The 20,357-nt window shown below is 37.8% G+C and overlaps 1 protein-coding gene across 2 annotated transcripts in view; it reads right to left on the minus strand.

Annotated features, from left to right (window-relative positions):
- POU6F2 (POU class 6 homeobox 2) overlaps positions 1-20,357 on the minus strand; it is a 639,429-nt gene that overhangs the window by 492,575 nt on the left and 126,497 nt on the right. The gene's annotated exons all lie outside the window — the stretch shown is intronic.

Below are 20,357 nucleotides of genomic sequence, written 5' to 3' on the forward strand. Positions count from 1 at the left end.
TATTTATTTCAAAGCCCCATTTAGGAATGAACAAAAATTTTATAATGAATTTTATAATTGGTTAGGAAATTCATTTGGAAAGGGAAAACACCTAGAATTAAATACAAACTCTTAAATACAAGGAGGCATGGGTTTACCAAATTGGAAGTTATATTACCAAGGTGCTATAGCTATATGGTTAAAAGATTGGGTAACAAATAAGAGACTTTTAATTATTGAAGGACATGAATTGCAGTATGGGTGGCACAAATATTTATGGAACAATGAAGAAAAATACATAGATACTTTAGAAATCACTATATTGGAGGTATATTAATTCAAAATTGGTTGGAAATGAAGAAAAACTTCTATTTCCAGATTCCAAAATGGCTTTCACCCTTAGAAGCAATAATGCACCCAAATTTAACTAAGATAAATAATACTATTACATATAAAGAATTATTATCAGAACAGAATGAACTTAAATCAAGGACAAAGCTAGCGGAAGAGGGTGTAACTATTGATTGGTGGCCCTATTTTCAGTTACAAAATAAATACAAATCTGATTTGGGAAAATTTGAGTTTCAACCAAATGAGCAAGAAATTGATAAAATTTTCACAGGCCCAGAGGGAAAAGCAAATTCAAAGTTTTATAAACATTTACTTAAAAATAAAATGGAGGAAGAGAGAGTTAAAGAGGTTATGATTAAATGGGCCCAAAATGTAATCTGGATAAATGGGAAACTCTTTGGAACTAATAATTTGAAATTAACCATGTCTTCTACCTACAAAGAAAACCTTTACAAAACCTCCTATCGTTGGCATCTTACACCACTTAGACTGGCAAAAGTTTATCAAGGAATATCTCCAAATTGTTGGAAATGTAAAGACAAGTTAGGTACAAATTTCCATCCGTGGGGACCCTGTGGGGAACCTAGACAATTTTTAAAAAAATATGGAAATGGATAAAAGAAGTTACTGCAATAGAGATTAAATTTGAACCAGAAACACTCACATTGGGAATGGTCGATATGAATAATAAAAAAGATGGTAAATACCTAATCATACACATGATTACTGCCACAAAAAATTGTTATGTTCAAAACTGGAATTGGCTGAAAGGTTAACTATGTGTATTAAAGACAGAGAAGACACAGTCTTCTCTAAACTTTGGGACAAATGGTATAATTGGTTACAAAAAAGAAAAAGAATTGGAAACAATTAGTTTGTTCACATCGCAAAGAGGAATTATTTCAAAATAAAAATCAAAACCTTTTTTCCTTAACCCAGACATGCAATAATATACATAGATTAAAATTGGTTAAGTCTGGATTCTTAAGATCCATTAAATGGTCTAAGTGTAGGAGATGAAAAAATATATCTACAAAATTTGTTAACATCTACATATATTTTTTTGTTTTTTGTGATGTCTTTTTGTATTCTTTTTATCTCTTAAGAAATCACCCAGTACAGGCAGAATAAAACATTTCAATCCAATCAGAGGCTGTTCTACCAGAACCTGCATCAGCAAACAAATAAGAAAATTGAAAAGCCAGAGGCAAAAATAACAACAAAGTTCTGGAAAGAACTCTGGGAGGTTGAAAGGGGCTATAACAAAACTGCTGGGTGGATAAATTGTCAAAGGGCAATATGCAGCAGCTGAAAATAACACCTGAAATGATTGCAAAAAGAGTGAAGAAGTAAAGAACTGGACATCCCCTGACACTGATCAGGTGCATGGTTTCTGACTCAAATACCTGACCAGCCTACGTGCAAAAACGGCTGAATGGTTCAACAAAATGCTGCAGACAGGAAATAACATGACTGCCGACCATGCTCAAACTGCTGACAGGTATCATAGCTGACAGAATTCAGAACTACCTAGAAGAAAATGCCAGTGGAGCAAAACGGCAATAAAAGACGAAGCAGAGGCACAAAAGACCAGCTCCTAATTGATAAAATAATTTGGGAGAACTGTAAGAACAGGAAAACAAGCCTATACATGACCTGGATTGACTACAAGAAAGCTGTTGACTCACTGCCACACAGCTGGATCATAAAATGCCTGGAAGTCATTGGAGTCAATGAAAACATCAGAAAATTCATAGAAAAGGTGATGAAATATTGGAAGACTGAGCTTTTTGTTGGGAATGAAAGCTATGGACTGATCAATATCAGAAGGGGCATCTTCCAGAGGACTCTTTGTCCCCATTGCTATTCATAATCGCTATAACCCCGCTCACCCTATAGAAAACAAACCTAGGCTACCAAATTGCTAGGAATTCACCAAAAATTACACACATGCTGTATATGGATGACCTGAAGTTGTACGGAAAATCAGAAACTGAGATACAGTCACCAACACTACGAATCTTCAGCAATGATATCAGCATGGAGTTTAGCCTGGATAAGTGTGCCACAGTGACACTGAAAAAGGGGGAAATCACTAAAAGTGAGGGCATTGAAATGCCAAATGGTCAAACCATCAAGGGCCACCAGTTAGAAGCCTACAGATATTTGGACATTCTGCAACTGGATAATATCAAGCATGGTCATGTGAAAGCTGTGATCAACAAAGAGTACATCCAGAGGACCAGAAAATTTTTAAAGAGCAAACTGAATGGTGGCAACAGTATCAAGGCTATAAATACTTGGGCCATACCTGTCATTAGGTCCAAAGCTGGCATAGTGAACTGGACTCAAGCAGAGCTGGACAACTTGGACAGGAAAACCAGAAAATGTATGACGATCTATCATGAACTACACCCCGCAATGACATTGACAGGCTATATTTACCAAGGAAAATAGGTGGCAGAGGACTTTTGCAAGTGAGGCAGACAACAGAAGAAGAGAAGCATGCATTATCTGACTATGTGAAAGAGAGCAAAGAACTAGCATTGATAGAGGTCAACAATAGGAAGCTTCTCAAGGTGAAACAAACTAAGGACCAGTACAGAAAAACTGTAACTCAATGTCATATGGAGAGCTGGCGGAACACAGCATTGCATGGCCAGTTCTTGGAGAAGATTGAAGGCAAAGTGGATAAAGAAATGACCTGGTCATGGCTTTTCTCAAAAAGGAAATAGAGGGAGTAATACTGGTTGCACAAGACTAGGCCATTAGAACGAATGCTATGAAAGCCAGAATTGAAAAATCAACAGACTCTGTAAACCCCTGCTGTTTTGTTTGGGCCGTTTGTGACCCAAAGCCATGTTTCAGACCCTGTAAAAAAAATTCCCTGCATAACTGAAACTTGAAATTTTATGACTTTGTATCATTTGATGGGTTCTTTCTTTGAGAATTTTTTTGGGGAGGGGCTTAGTTTTTGCTGAGCAAAAAAAGTCACACTTGTAATGTTTGGGTCGTATATGACCTGGACCAAAAAAGGTTTAATTGACATACTTAGATTTGGTCTACACAATAAAAGTAAAATTGAGATGAAAACATTATTGCTTATATTTTTATTTTGCTCATAATAGCCCGCCCTTAGCGTTTTTGTGCAATTTTGTTCATTTTTATCTTGCTCAGGTTGCCAGTTCAAAGTCCCCCCCCTTTTTTGCATTGGATCACTATTTTGAACATTCCTGATCATTAGAAAAATAGAAATGAACTGAAAAAAGTTATGCTTATTGGGGTTTTTTGCTCAGAAATAGGGCCTCCCCCCTCACAGCTGTGTGCAATCATTTTCAATTTACCTTTGTTTTTAGGCTCCAAATCCTGCCAGTTCCAACTTTTTAGAAAACCTTTTTCACTGGGATACTAATTTGAACTTTTCTGAACATAATTATATTTCAGGCTCCAAAATCAAAATATTATTAAAACTTTTTGCATTGAATTACTTTTCTAAATGTTGAACTATAAATTGATCTGCTTTTTCAAATGAGTATATTTTTATCTTTTTTTCCCTTTACATGTTATTAAAAGTCCTTCTGGCACTAGCCATCTGAATGGTATTCTTCATCTCATTAGTTTGGTGGTTAGGAAGTGAAAATTGCATCTTTTTCCCTTATTCTTTTGTGTATCTGCTTCAGAATTATAATTTCTTTCCCTTTATATCATATTTGTTCACTTCTCGCACTTTTATAAATTTCATCCCTGACCGCTTTTTTTGTAAACCTTATGTGTACTTCCCTCAGAAGTCTGTGTTGTCTAGCATAGTTTGTCTGCACTCTATAGACTTTGTCTATGTGGTTTTTAACCCCTTCTTCAACTATTTGCAGATTTTCTATTACTAGTTCAACCACTTTGTTAAATAAATCTTCCTCTATTGTTTCTGGTATAATCTGGAAATGTAAATGAAAAGCAGATTTCTCCATTTCTAACATAGATAATGTGCCCTCTAACTCTTTATTGGCTGCAATGAGCCTCCCTTCAGCTTCTTCCACTTTATCTTCCATCTTCCCCATGTTTAATTCAATATTTTTAATTCTTTGTTCATGATTCACAATCATCTCTTGTATATTTTCCATTCTTGTCTCTAGACCCTCAATCTTTCCTGACATTCTTTTGAAGTTTTTATTTGTCTCTTCTTGGTTCTGCTTCATTGTTTCTTGCATAGTCATTGTGGCTTCCTGGCTTCTGACCATAAATTCTTGTATCATCTCCAATGACACTTGTATCGATTGCAGTATAGGTAATTGATCTTGCTTCTCTGATGGTGCCATCTCAGTGGTTGTTTTAGTTCCTGAAGATTTTGATGATGATGAGGTCCCTGGTGTTGTCTTCTTCAGTGTTCTGGAATAAGTTGTTGACATATTCACCACCCCTAGAAGATTACTCCAAAAGCTCATTCACTTTTTCTCTTATCTTAATAAAGTTAGCCTTATTTTAGTATTCTAAAGTTAACAATTATTTCAAATATTTTAATTAATCCATTAATAAATAATAAATAATAATCTCTATAATTATATAACTATAACTATTCAATGAGTATGATCAATCAATTTCCTTTAGTAATTAATATTATATTATAATATGTTACCTTACATAGATTATTAGGTTATTAGATTATTAACTTCTTAGATTATTCAATAGATTTAAATAAAGTATCTAAGCAAAACTGGACTAAGACAACAGTAAAAAAAGAAAAAAAGAAAATATATATTTAGGCAAACAATGAAATAGAAGAAAGAAAATTTAAAATATCAACTTTGAAATATCAGCTTAAAGTAGGTTCAAAGAGAAAGAGGGGAGAAGGGGGGCAAAGGGAATTTAAAAAAGAGAAAGGGGAAGAAGATACATTTCTTTCACGTATCTTCTTCTTAAGTCTACGGAGAGGGGTGGCATACAAATCTAATAAATTTAAAAAAGTGTTAAATCAGTTCCAGATCAGTCTAATTTCTGTATCGGTTTCAGAAATTTAAAAGATAATTTCTGTATTGGTTTCAGTCTTTAAAAGATAATAGTCAATCAATAATAGTTAGCAGTCAATAGTCCAATCATCCACTAGTCCACCAGTCTAATCCATCAATAAAAAGCAAGGGGTAAGTAAAGTTTTCAGTCCGTATATATTCCAAGCTATAGCCTGCTGTCTTGACCAACTGATATAGTCCCCCATTCTCTGGATTCTCGGCTTTTCACTTTCTGATCTCTGATCTCCAAACTCCCCACAAGAGCTCATAAATCACCTCCTCTCCTTGTTTTTAACTACGATTTCCACTCTCCAATCTCTTTTATTCAATCCCAGATCTCCACTCATCTCCGTCTCCGTCTATCGTTCCTCTCACGCTGAGTCACTCATGCTCCACCATTAACTTCCACCTTCAACTTCCACTTGTCAACTTTCACTTTTGTTTACTTGTCAACTTTCACTTGCTCCCCTCCACAGAGTCACCGCCCGGTTCAACCAGGAGACTCACTTTTACAGCTACTTTACTCCAAGTTCTTCTGTTGCAATTTTATGGGTGCAGGATTTAGCTGTTAAGATCAAATACACTGGTGCTTGCCATTTCACACTTTCTCTGCTTCCCAGCTGTCAATTTAGCATGCCATGTCTTTGGGCCAAAAGAGAAACTTTGACTTTTTTTCCTGTCTGATCACAGAGGTTTTGTCTATTCCAGCAGGGGTTTGCACCTTCACCCGCTGCTCTGAACTTTCCCCTCCAGGGAATTGCTTTACCAAAATAGTGGTTTCTGAATGGAAAATCCCAAGCAGGGTCCAGCAGCAGCTAGACTTTGCTTTGTGTCGTCATGGCGCCACCCCCAGAATTATTTCATTCTTCTTAATTTCATCGTTTGTGTAAATATATTTAAAGTACTCTAATGTAATCTATTTTTTCTTATCTAGTTGGTGGTATACTATTTTGTCTTTACCCTCAAGTTGTATCATTTTTTTCTCCTTTTATTTTTTTAATTTGTAGGATAGCCTTCTGCCCGGCATGTTGGCATTTTCAAAGTGGTTTTGTTTTGCAAATCTAATATTCCTAGCTATTTTTTCTTGTTCTAGTTGATTTAGCTTATGTCTAATAAATTTTTTTACAGAAATCAATAAAATCCTACCTTTGTCACCTGCATAGATCTTTTCAGCTTCTAGTTTCCTCTTAATGCATCTATACCCCTTTTTTCCATTGCCAGTTATGTGAATAATTGTCCTAATGTTTCTTGTTCCAAATCTTTTTCATTTTGGAGGGCTATATGGACTTCCTGTAGGCAAATGATATCTAAATTTTGTTTCAAAAGTTTGGTACTGACAGTAGGTTTAAAGGTTTATTCATTGTTGTTTACTTGTGTATCTGTCTCCTATTAATTCTATTATTATTATTTTTTGCACTTGTTTGAATTCTTTATTCATTTTCTTCAATGCTTCCTTTTTTTTCCTATTTCAATTTCCTCTGGAGTCTGATCTTCTTGACTTTTACTTTCCAAGTCTTTCTCCTCCTCTGACATGAATTGTTCATAAAAATCTCTAGCCATTTCTTCATTTTCAATTTTGTATTTCTTCTCGTGCCATGAGATCAACATATCTTCCGGTACTAGCCATCTGAACAATACTTTTTGTTTATTAAGTAAATTTGCCATGGGTTAATAGCCTCTCTGGTTATCTCTCAGTCTTTTTGGTATTTGTTTTAAGATTTTTATCTCTTTTCCTTTGTAAATTATAGATTCTTCTTTTGTTGCCTTGAATATTTTATTACAGAATTTCTTTCTTGTGCACCTAATGTGTACCTCCCTCAGTAGTTTATTTCGATGAGTGCTGTTCTCCTTCACCTGATCGCTGAGACTTCACCTTGAATCAAGTTTTGAGTTCCATATGTTTTTGCAGTATAGTAGTTGTGGATTGCAGGATAATTTTTTTCCTGAAACCAAATTGCTTGTTTGAAAGTAGGTTGTTAGTTTTTAGGTGGAGGGTAATGGATTGGTTTATGATTGATTCCATGACTTTGCATGTGACGCAGAATAGGGAGATTGGTCTGTAATTTTCTACTAGACTAGGATATCCCTTTTTGAAGATGGGGATGACCATGGCTAGTGACCATAGGTTTGGTAGGGAACTGGTCCTATACAATTTTTCTAAGATTATGCTTAGTGATTCAGTTATGGCTGTGGAAAGCTTTTTAAAGAGGTATGCACACAGTCCATCAGATCCGATTGACAGGGAAGGTTTTAGGCTGTGTAGTGGTTTTTCAACATTGTCTTCAGTGAAGTCTATTTGTGTTAACTCATTGTGAATATTTGTGATACAATTTCAGAATTTTGGGTATGAGCCATTGCTGTTTACAAAGCCAAATAATATGTTGGCCTTAATTGTTTCATCATAGCATTCTTTGTTGTTGGGTTCTTTTAATGGTGGGAGGAGTCTCAAGTCCTTGAGTTTGTTATTTATGAAGTTGTAGAAGTTTGGATTTTGTGTGAAGAAGGTTTTCCTCTTGTTTGCTGTGATAGTTGGAGCATTCCATCTTTATTTGGTGATATATATTCTTGTAGCGGTTTTTGAAGTTAGCTACATACCTGCTTTGTTTTTTCATCAGAGGGATTTTTTTATGATTTGAATGCTGAGCTTCAGTTAATAATTTTAATATATTTTTCTTGTAATTTTTTTCCACAATAGATAAATAACTGGGTTTGACACACTTTTCTTCACTGACATTAGTAGCAACATTCAGTATAATTTTATGTACTTAATTCTACTTACAAGAGTGAAAAGCATATCTAAAAGCAAGAAAAGAGATGAAATCCATTGCTTCTTTCAAGGAAGGCACCATAAAATCCATTGCTTTGCTATGCTTGATTTACAGTTCCACTGCCTTAGGCAAATTATAAGATAGCAAGAAGTGGCTGCATGCCACCCTTAGTTAAAAGGATGGTCAGAGGTGTATCTTACTCACTAACAACTGCAGGCAATTGCCTAAACTCTGTAGTCCACCATAGAAACTTGTTTATAACACTTGGCTTATCAATTTAATTATTAATTATTCATCAAATATGACTATGCATTGGTAATGTAAAAAATAGGAAATATAGGATGGAATTTTTCACTCCAGCAGTTTGGAAATTGTGGCAGCTGGTGGAGTCTCTGTAGTAATTACTAACCCATTCCAGCCAGTGGATTGGCCTTCTGGTTCAGAAAGGAAAGGGAGGGAGTGGTGGGGAGAGAGCGAAAGGAGAGAGAAGGAAAAAGCAATAAACTAAAGGAGCAAGAATATGAGCTGTGACAATTGATGTGGGGAAAAATCCACAGCTGCTGGTAGTGATAAATGAGAGATGGTGGCCCTCTTCTAATCAATACATGTAAATGCTACTCATTACATCTTTTATAAACACTTCTCAATTAGCCTTTCCTCCCAGTGGTAAAAAGGAATGTCATGCTTTCTGGACTGTGAAAGTGGTTGAGCACTAAGTTCACCTGCATCTGTAAAGGCAAAAAAAACAAAAAAACAGGGGGGGAAATCAACAACCCCCAAACCAATGCTTCAGGTTCAGCTTGGCAGCAGGTGGTAGCAGCAGAAGTCTAAATTCCTTCTGTAATGCAAACAAAATAAAATTCCCAAAGCTTCATTTAATTAAATGGGATATTTTGTGTTTTTAAGTAGTACTTGATTTCTATTTCTTTCCTACAATGGATCAAGATAGAAGCAGGACAGATTCTTCACATTTCATTGAGGAAAACACACACACATAATAAAAAGAAAGTGCAGAAGCTTCAAGTCCTTTTGGACCCAATCTACCAATACAAAAAAGCCTCATAAATAGGACTAAGCAAAAATAGATATTTATTTATAGAAATCTTATTTGTTTTAAATTGTTAGAGACAACTTCTGCATTTAAAAAATATTATTTAAAATCAAGATTTAGAGGGAAGAATTTCCATAACCATCTCTACATATTTCATCTAAAATGTTTTAATATGCATACTGGAACAACAACTAAAGAAGGTATTTTTTTCAATTTATCTATGAAATTGAAAAGGTGTTAAATGTATAGTGTTTTCTTCCTTCTCTCCTTTCTTTTTATGATGATGATGGCTCTCTAAAGGAAAGAGAAATTCATACAGGCATTAAGGGGCAGACTGTGACCTTCTAAGGAACAAAAGAAGAGAGCTGATCACCTGAGACAATGAGATTGCAAGTCTGGTGAGTAATTGCTCAATAGTGGAGAAATAGGCTGGTGATCCAGACTTAAAAGAACTGTGTTAACCTGGGCTTGCTGAAAACCAGCCTTTGCTGAACAATAGACTCTCCAAACTTACACTGAGAAGTATATTTTTTTCCATCAGCAGAAAAAAATGGCTTTTTTCTATCAGGCCACTTCCTTCTTTTCTAATCTGACATATTCTATTTTGCTCAATTAGGCAAACATTGTTCATTAACTCTTATTATGTATTAAAACATTTACTTTTATTTTAGGATTACATACAAAAGCATACCTCCTTGCCAAAAATAGTACCCTTAAGACTTTTCTGCACTTTATTTCAAACTAATAATTTAGTATCTTTTTGTAAACAGGAATTGCTAATTTATGCACAGCATATTCACATGTATATCTAACTATAAACACTTTTTAAATTAAGCTTCAGAAAATCTATTTCAGAAAGCACATTTTGAATATTTAAACTAATTTGCTTTAAATATAAATGGCAGTCCTTGCATCTTTTATAGTCTTACCTGATTTTGTGAGTCATCCTGTGTGATATGTACCACACACTGAGAAACTAAGGACAAATGTTTCTCTGGAATTTAGTTCTAAACTGCTATAAGTGGTCTGTATCATCCATAAACAGCATCCCTGAGGTGAATCTATAGAGTATTCCTAATATGACAATCATAATGTCTCAACCTGCAGATCTGCTATGTGGGACACACATACTTGGCTCTTTCTCAATCTTTTGTTCTACACCACTAAGTCCGTTTTTAATAAAACACACGCTTAATTCAATTTAATTCAATTCATTTGACTTATATGTAGCCCAATCTCATGGGATTCAGGGCGGTTTACAACAATAAAATACTGCAATAATACAGTAAAGTTAAATATAAACCAATAAAAACAGTAAAACCCCAATTAAGTGAACCAATAAAACCCCCTAACAAAACTAAACAGACATACACATCAAACCAAATCACAATTCAGCCGTGACTAGATGTTAACTCCCATGGCCCCCAGGCCTGCCAGCAAAGCAAGACCTTCAGAGCCATTTGAAAGGCCAGTAGGATGGGAGCAGTATGAACATTGGGGGTAGTTGGTTCCAAAGGGCCGGGCAGCCACAGAGAAGGCCTACCCTTGAGGGCCTGCCAACCTGCATTGTTTAGTCCAGGGGTAGGCAAAGTTGGCTCTTCTATGACTCGTGGACTTCAAGTCCCAGAATTCCTAAGCCAAACATTCCTGAGCTCAGGAATTCTGAGAGTTGAAGTCCACATGTCATAGAAGAGCCAACTTTGACTATCCCTCTAATTTTTTTTCGGTGTGGGCAGAAAAGTATAGTGTCTGAGCGGCAGTCCCTTCGGGACTGGGGGGCATAGAAGTATAAATAAATAAGTAAGTAAGTAAGTAAGTAAGTAAGTAAGTAAGTAAGTAAGTAAGTAAGTAAGTAAGTAAATAAAATAGGAAAAATTTCCCTTCTTTTTTATTAAAAGAAATTAATAATAAAACAAAACCAAACTAAAACAACCAGCAAAACCAAAAACACAACTATTAATAAATCCATGCTTTAAAATCTTCATTTCTTAAATATCTATCATAGTATTATAGTAATCTAGCAATACTATGAAAATCTATCCGAACACCAATGCATCAATTAATATATTTCCATAAATTATACTTTTCTATAATTTCATTCAACATTTCCAAGCTCAATTAATTTTCAAGCACTTGGCATTTACTATTACAGTGGTACCTCGAGATACGAGTTTAATTCGTTCCGGACCTGGGCTCTTAAGTCGAGCAGCTCTTATCTCGAACGACTTTTCCCCATAGGAATTAATGTAAATAATTTTAATTGGTTCCAGCCCTCAAAAAACTCACAAAGTTAGTCTAAATTATGCAGAAAGACATGTTTTTAATGAAGAAATGTACATGTACATATAAATGAATAATGAAGTTTCTTTCACTTAACTTGTAAACTTTCTTAAACTTTTAAATTTACATATGTTCAACTTCTCTGCCACCCAATCCTGTAGGACAGAGGTCCCCAACCCTTTTTGCACCAGGGACCGGCTTTAAGTGATCAAGAGAGGAATGGGTGAATGAATGGACGGAGGGTGGGAAGGAAGGAAGGAAAGAGGGAAGGGACAGGAACAGAGGAAGGAAGCAAGGAAACTTATGAAAGGGGAGAGTAAGAGAGGAATGAGTGAAGGGAGGGAGGGAGGGAAGAAGGTGGGAAGGAGAAAGAAAAGAAGAAATAGAGGAAGGGAAGGTAAAAGAGAGAAAGAAAAAGAGCAAGAAAGAAAGAAAGAAAGAAAGCAAGAAAGCAAGAAAGAAAGAAAGGGGGAAGGGACAGGAACAGAGGAAGGAAGCAAGGAAACTTATGAAAGGGGAGAGTAAGAGAGGAATGAGTGAAGGGAGGGAGGGAGGGAAGAAGGTGGGAAGGAGAAAGAAAAGAAGAAATAGAGGAAGGGAAGGTAAAAGAGAGAAAGAAAAAGAGCAAGAAAGAAAGCTGCAAGCACCCCCCCGAGCCCCCCAGGCCGGCTGCAACCTTTTAAAACACGCGCACCGCTTCGCAGCTGTCTCCTGAAGCTGAACGCGGAAGTTAGCGTTTGGCTTCAGGAGACAGCTCCTTGGCGCTTGTATCTCGAATTTGGGCTTGTAAGTAGAACAAAAATATCTCTCCCCTCCCAGCTCTTATCTCGAGTTGCTCTTAAGTAGAGCAGCTCTTATGTCGGGGTTCCACTGTATTAACTTTAATCAATCTTCTACATTTCCAAGTATATTTTAAATTCATAATGCAAACTCATAAAATCATACAGCACATATCATAAACCCCTTGTTTATCATATGTATCTTCCATTAATTTTACCTATGTAATTCTATATAGTTCTAAAATTCTAATCCAATTTTAGGAAATTAATACATGCTAATATTAAACAACACCTAAATATATATTTTACCAATTTTTCCATAGTCAATCCATATTTAATAATCAATCATCCCTCCTCAAATTTCTACCACTGTTCTCATTTCTGGGTACCTCTCCTGTCTCTCCCCCTTTTCTCTCTCATTTGTTTCTCATTTCTCCCTCTTCCTCCCTTTTTCTCTCATTCCTTCCCCCTCTCACTTCTCCTCTCTTTTTTCATTCCTGTCTCCTCCCCCCTTGTGTGTGAACTCTTGAACCATTTCCAAAAACAGGTGAGGGCTGGGGTTTTTTCTCTGTGCTATTATTTGGGGGACTTTTTACCATATGTTTAAATCAAGAGTCACTTCTCTCTCTCTCTTTTCTCTTTCTTTCTCTCCCTTCCCTCCTTCCCTCCCTCCCCTCCCTTTCTCTCTCCCTCTTTCTTCCACCCTCTCTTTCTCTCTCTTTTCCTCCCTCCCTCCCTTTCTCGACACAGCAGTCATCCGTTTTCCCTTTCAGCAGGAAGGGATTTGAAGACCACAACGCGCCACAGCCCTGAGCGTGCCAACACCACGACCAACCCCCTTCCCTCTTTTTTCTTTTTCTCTGTGTGTGTTTGTTGCGGCCTCGGTCTCTTCCATCTTATTCCTCCCTCCTTCCACCCTTGTCCCTCCGTGAAGGTTGCCAATCCCCTCACGTTGCCTGCGGGCGTTCAACAAGAGAAGACTTCTCCTCCTTTTTTTTTTCTTCTCCTGTGAGTTGCCACCGGTTTGTTTTGTTTTATTTAACCAGAGGGACACATACAGATAGAATTGTCAGCTATCAATTAAAAAAAATTAACTGCCTTGGAAATGGCCCTGGGTTGGGCCAAGAGGCAAATAAGGAGCTTGTGATGTTCCTTCAATATAGCAGGGTGATTCGACACAAAAATATTTAATCCTTCCCTGGTGCAGAGCTGAAGGGATTGGATACTGTAGCCTAGAGGATAATTCTCTGCCTTACAAGGCAAAGGTTGCAGGTTCAAGTCCCAGTGGGTATGGCTAGCTGATGAGACCAAAATAAGACCAAAATAGATCTATCCTAGTCTCCCTTAATTTTCAAATTCAGCAAAAAAACATGTGACACATACAGATAGAATTGTCTTCTATCAATAAAAAAAAATTAACTGCCTTGGAAATGGCCCTGGGTTGGGCCGAGAGGCAAATAAGGAGCTTGTGATGTTCCTTCAATACACCAGAGTGATTCGACACAAATATATATTCCTTCAATATACCAGGGTGATCCGACATAAAAAACATATAGCTCCTCCCTGGTACAGAGCTGTAGGGATCAGGTCTGGTAGCTCAGCTGCTAATTCTCTGCCTTACAAGGCAGAAGCTGCCAAATCAAATCCCAGTAAGGGTGTGGCTAGCTGATGGGGCCAGAACAAGGCCGAAATGGTGCCATCCTAGTCTCCCTTAATTTTAAAATTTCAGCAAAAAACATGTAATATATACACATAGTAAAATACATGATGAAGGTTATAGAGGAGATACTCATAGTAAAATATATCTAAGAAAGAATAGAAAAGAAGATATAATAAAAGAACATATCAATGAAAATATGTATCAGAACCACTTTCAGCGATGGAATGTATGTGGGAAAATATCCAAAGTGCAATTGTACATATGATGTGGAAGTGAAAGATAGAGATGTGGCTATTAAAATGGAAGCTATCCATAGGCAATGTTTTGAAAGGTATGGGAATACAGTGTTCCCTCGCTTTTCGCGGGGGATGCGTTCCGAGACTGCCCGCGAAAGTTGAATTTCCGCGAAGTAGAGATGCGGAAGTAAATACACTATTTTTGGCTATGAACATTATCACAAACCTTCCCTTAACACTTTAAACTCCTAAATTGCAATTTTCCATTCCCTTAGCAACCATTTAGATTATTACTCACCATGTTTATTTGTTAAAGTTTATCTTAAAAAATATTTATTAAAAGCAGACGAAAGTTTGGCGATGACATATGACGTCATTGGGTGGGAAAAACCGTGGTATAGGAAAAAAAACCGTGAAGTATTTTTTAATTAATATTTTTGAAAAACCGTGGTATAGAATTTCGCGAAGTTCGAACCCGTGAAAATCAAGGGAACACTGTATAAGAAATTTAGGAGGACAGAAGAGGGGTTATTATTGCCATATCAAGAAATAAAAGCATCTTCAAAGCTTGTATTCCTATGTGGCAATATGGCCCTAATAATGGAAAGGTAGATGTGCAATTGGTTATGTGAAAGCATCATATACATGTACAAGGGAAGTGGGAGACACAATAAAGAAAGAAGGAAATGTTTTCCTAGAATTGTTGAAAGTAATATTAAATAGTTCCTTTTTATGTGTGAAAGGGGAATAAACAGTTTCAGATATAATGTCTGCATGTTTTGTCGGAGTTTCAGTCTCAGGAAGATTTTTGTTTGAAGAAGTTAATGTTATTATAAAACCTAATAATTACAAACTTTCAAAGATAATTATTTTGTTTGGGAGTCCAATTAGACCCACTAAATGGAGAAATAAAAAGAAACTGGTAATTGAAGTAAAACACATATTACCAGCTTATGATTGTGTAGTATTTCAGCCACTGGATAAAAAGATAGAAAAGCTATATAAACATCTGTCCTTAGAGAAAATACATTCACTTGTGCTAAAAAAGAAGAAGTTGAAGCCCTAGGACAAGTCTTATATTTACCTAAGGGATGGTTTTTCTTTTGTGCTTTATATGTTTATGTATTCATTCCTGCAAATGCAGTAGGTGGGACCTGCACAATAGGACACCTAACCACATTTATGTAGGTAGCATATTTTAGTGATGTTAATCAATAAACACAGTTCTATTATGAAATTAGGAACACCACAGTATATCATTATAGCTGTGTATCATCAGACATTATAATAGAGAAAGGTGAAGTAAAAGAACCAACACATGAACATGTCCCGGAAGGTGGAGAAACAGTATCTCATTATGAGCATATACCAGGACAACGCCCTGTTCAGTGGGCTATATCCCCAGTGTTGTTTGATCCAAACCAAGAAAATATCTATAGGGGTAAGAGATCTATCACTTGGTGTTGAATATGCAATGACTAATATGTAAATAGTTTGGGATTTAAATACTGGATACTGAGTGGTTGTTTGCTGAGCAGGAGATTTGAATTACTGTCAGTAATTTTGGGCAGGAAGCCAAAGGGATTTAAGAACAGTAGCCCAGAACCATTTGCTTTGTTCGCACCTATTTACTTTGTAGCGGCTGGTGAAGCAATGTTACTCCTGCAACTCAGACAATACACTATGAAGAGCCCGAGTGCCTAAACTCTATTCATTTAGATTTAGATTTAATTGGATTTATATGCCACCCCTCTCCGAGGACTTGGGGCGGCTCACAGCATGTACAGAAAAAACAGGAAACAATAATAACAATCCAATTATATCTTTAAAAACAATCTTAAAATTCTAATTAAAAACTATCAATATCATTCATTTAGCAGTCAACTAAGCATTCATTGGTCAGGGGGGAAGGTCTAAGAAACCCCAGGCCTGGTGGCAAAGATGAGTTTTTAAACTTTTTCGGAAGGCAAGGAGGGTGGGGGCAGTACGAATCTCTGGGGGAAGCTGATTCCAGAGGGCCGGGGTCCCCACAGAGAAGGCTCTTCCCCTAGGTCCCACCAGCCAACATTGTTTGGTCAACAGGACCCTAAGGAGACCAACTCTGTGGGACCTCACCGGTCGCTGGGATTCGTGCGGCAGAAGGTGGTCTCAGAGATAATCTGGTCCTATGCCATGTAGGGCTTTTCATTCATTTCATTGACGACGAAGGAGGTCTTACCTACGTTCTCCACTCACCATGGAAAACCAGGCTGTAGCAAGACCACCCGAACTCTTCGATCCCGAGAAGTCTACATGGCATGAATGCATGGGAAAATTCAATGTGTTCCTAGAGGCAGCAGGTATAAAGAATGCCAACAGCAGATGAAAGAGAGCCATCTTTCTGAATTATTGCGGATCGCAACTCTACGACTTGGCTCAAACTTTGACTGACCCTCTCCCTGCGAACTTGGTACCTTGGGACACTTTAACATCCAAACTCACTGATCACTTTAAGCCAATTAAACCAGCCATCATCTACAGGCATCAATTCTCCCGAATGGCACAAGCCGAGGGAGAATCTATAAACAGATATGCAAACCGTTTGTGAACCATTTTATCAAAGTGCAAATTCCATAACCCAGAAGCAAGGCTCACACGCTCTAATTTTCAGAATGAACTTCTCACAGAAGACAAGTCATACTTACAATTAGTAATTTAGTAATTAAGCAATTAGTAATTAAGACCGCCCAAACCGCGGAGGTCTCAGAAGCAGCAGCTGCTGAGTTAAAGCAGAACGACAAAGTGTCAATTGTTTGCAAAATCGAGAGTCCGCCATCCATAACTGAAATGGAAGAAGGGCCAACTCAACTGCTCGACGTGGAAGATTCCTGCCTCTAGCTTAGATCTACCCAAAGCAGACAGCAAAGACCACCTCGACAATTCTTCCCCTGTTCTGGATGCAGAGGTAACCATCCATCATCATCATCATCATCATCATCATCATCATCATTATTATTATTATTATTATTATTATTATTATTATTAATTAGATTTGTATGCTGCCCCTCTCCATAGACTCAGATCCGTGTCCGAAGTGCCCTTTCAAGGAGTCTGTTTGCTGCTGCTGCGACTGCCGGGGTCACATCGCTGAAGCGTGCAGAGCTGTCTTTTCCGATGATTTTCCTCCGACCCAGTGACCCCCCCTGCCAACAGAACGCTACCTGGCAAACAAGAGAAAATTGTCCTCCACGTTTTGCAGCTGGGAACTACTCCAGAAACACTGGGAGCACAAACTGGGATTACATCCGAGGTAACTCTGACTACACAATTAATAGCACTGCAACACTCTAATAAAATAATTGTTCTGGTACACATTAACAATCACCCGTGTCAAATGGAATATTCAGTTATGCCATGGAAAAAACTCAAACTATATATGCCTGCTATACAAAAGGCTCATTTGGAGCCTGTAACTGCTTTAATATGAGACTTTCAAGAGGGGGGCTATTCCAATACTTGGTAAAGCCAGTATTGAAACAGTATGCCTGTTTCTTTTAAAAATGTGCACTGTTTTAAAAACAGTATGCCTGTTTCTTTTAAAAATGTGCACTGTAACTTGCCCTTAATAGTGGTGTCAGGGGCTAGGCACACGCTTTTGGGATTGCAGTGGATGACACCTTTGGGGATTCAAGTAACTGGGGTTAACAAAATATCAGAAATTGCTTATGCAGACTTTGTTCGAGAATTTCCTGAAGTTTTTAACCCCACATTAGGATTGTATAAGGGACCACCTATTTCCTTTTCATTGGATCCAAAAGAACCCCCAGTGAGACTTAAACCTTGCAGAGCCCCCTTACCCTTATTGCCTAAATTAGACCAACAGATTGATAAATTGATTGCCCAAGGCATTTTAGTGCCTGTTGACCATGTCCCTTGGGAGACCCCAATAGTCACGCCTTTAAAGCCTGATGGATCTTTGAGAGTATGTGCTGACTACAAATCAACCTTAAATAAAGCATTACAGCACTATTCCCATCCAATCCCCATGGTACAACAGTTGCTTCATTTGTTGGGGGAAGGGAGAGTATTCGCCAAGCTGGATTTAGCGCAGGCATATCAACAACTACCAGTAGATGAAAAAACTGCACTAGCACAAACAATAGTGACTCACAGGGGTGTTTTCAAGTGCACAAGATTACAATTTGGGGTTAGCATAGCCCCAGGTATATTTCAGAGCCTGATGGAGAGAATACTCTCTGGCCTTAAAGGAACCATACCATATTTTGATGACATATTAATCTCAAGAGAGAACCAAAATCAATTAAATCAGAGGCTAAGAGAGGTATTAAAAAGATTACAACAGAAAGGCCTTAAAATCAACGCAGACAAGTGCGTATGGGTAACTGATAGTGTGGAATTCCTGGGTTATCGCATTGATAGTGAGGGAATACGCCCCATACAAGATAAAATAAAAACAATACAGAAGCCCCTGAGCCCCAGAATAAAACAGAGCTCCAAGCATTCTTAGGACTCCTAAACTTTTACTCTGTTTTTTTGAAACAGAAGGCCACAGTAGCTGAACCACTCCACAGACTATTCCAGAAAAGAACACCATGGACTTGGGGGAAAGCAGAATGCATAGCCTTTATCCAAGTAAAAGAATTACTGTCTTCAAAGATTGTAGTGGTTCAATACAGCACAACGTTACCAGTAAGGTTAACCTGTGATGCTTCACTGTATGGGGTGGGAGCTGTGCTAGCTCACATTTTGCCAAATGGCACAGAAGCCCCAATAGCATATTTTTCTAGAACATTTTCAGGAGCAGAAAGGAATTACAGCCAATTAGACAAAGAGGCTCTGGCCCTCATGACTGGGGTGAAGAAATTTCACAACTACATTTTTGGATGCTCCTTTGAATTGGTAACTGACCATAAACCATTGTTGGGGTTGCTAGCAGAAAATAAACCCACTTCTCCATTTATGTCACCCAGATTTTCTTAGCAGGCTATAATTATATGCTCAAACATAAAGGGGGGAAGGAAATCAACTATGCTGATTGGCCTGAGCAGGTGCCCAATTCCCCAAAATGTAGAAGACCCTGCTCCAGTCTCTGATACATTATTAATAGAAATGGATGAAAAGCCAGTAACCACGGCCAAAGAAGTTGCTGAAAATACCAGGAAAGATCCAATCTTACAGAGGGTTGCAAATTATATTTTAAGGGGGTGGCCTGACAAAATTACAGACGCGGCCACCAGGGATTTTAAAAACAAACAACAAGAGTTATCGTACCTGAGGGGATGTCTTTTGTGGGGGGACAGAGTTATAATTCCCTCCATCTTGAGGAACAGAGTTTTAGAAATGCTGCATAGGGGCCACCCTGGAGTAGTACGTATGAAGAGCCTGGCCAGATGACATTTGTGATGGCCAGGCCGAGATGACATTGAAAAATGGGTAGCCACATGTGACCTCTGCCAAAAATCCAGACCAAACCCCCTTAGAACCTCTCCAATAGAATGTGAAGCACCAAAAGGACCTTGGTCCAGAATTCACATAGATTACACAGGCCCAATAGAGTCTCATGCCTTTTTGTTAGTAGTTGATGCCTATTCTAAATGGGTAGATATCATACCAAGGGAAGTACTACAATGTGTGCCACCATCAAAGCCTTGCGTCGATTGCTTGCAACTCATGGGTGCCCAGATGTGGTGGTATCAGATAATGGGCCACAATTTACCTCCAGACAAATGGAACTTTTCTTAGACCAGTTGGGCATCAGACATGCACTCATTTCTCCTTATTTCCCCCTGGGCCAATGGGCAGGTGGAAAGATATGTTAGAGTTGCCAAAGAGGCATTAAGGAGATCAAGCCCAGGTGAAATCCAAGAGCGCCTTGATCAATTTCTGCTCACACAGCACATAACCCCAAATTCAGTAATTAACAAAAGCCCAGCTGAACTGCTAATGGGGAGAAAGCTAAGAAACCCATCATACTGTGAAAATAATAGAAATACACATGTATCCCGAGAGAACTATGTATGTTGGTCAGACTGTGTTTGCTAAAAATTGTGACGGAGGGTTAAACTGGCTTAAGGGGTCTATTGTACAACTATTGCCTCCAAAAGTATACTCTGTTCTTTTGGAGGATGGCCACACATGGAAGCGGCACATTGATCACTTAAGGAAGTGCCTGGAACCGGCAAACCTCCAACAACAACAAACTAGGGACCTTAATCAAAACTGTACCTCTTCACTCCCCACAGGGAGTACCAAC

The sequence above is a fragment of the Erythrolamprus reginae genome, chromosome Z (assembly GCF_031021105.1).
Source record: "Erythrolamprus reginae isolate rEryReg1 chromosome Z, rEryReg1.hap1, whole genome shotgun sequence".
In the NCBI taxonomy this organism is placed as follows: Eukaryota; Metazoa; Chordata; class Lepidosauria; order Squamata; family Dipsadidae; genus Erythrolamprus; species Erythrolamprus reginae.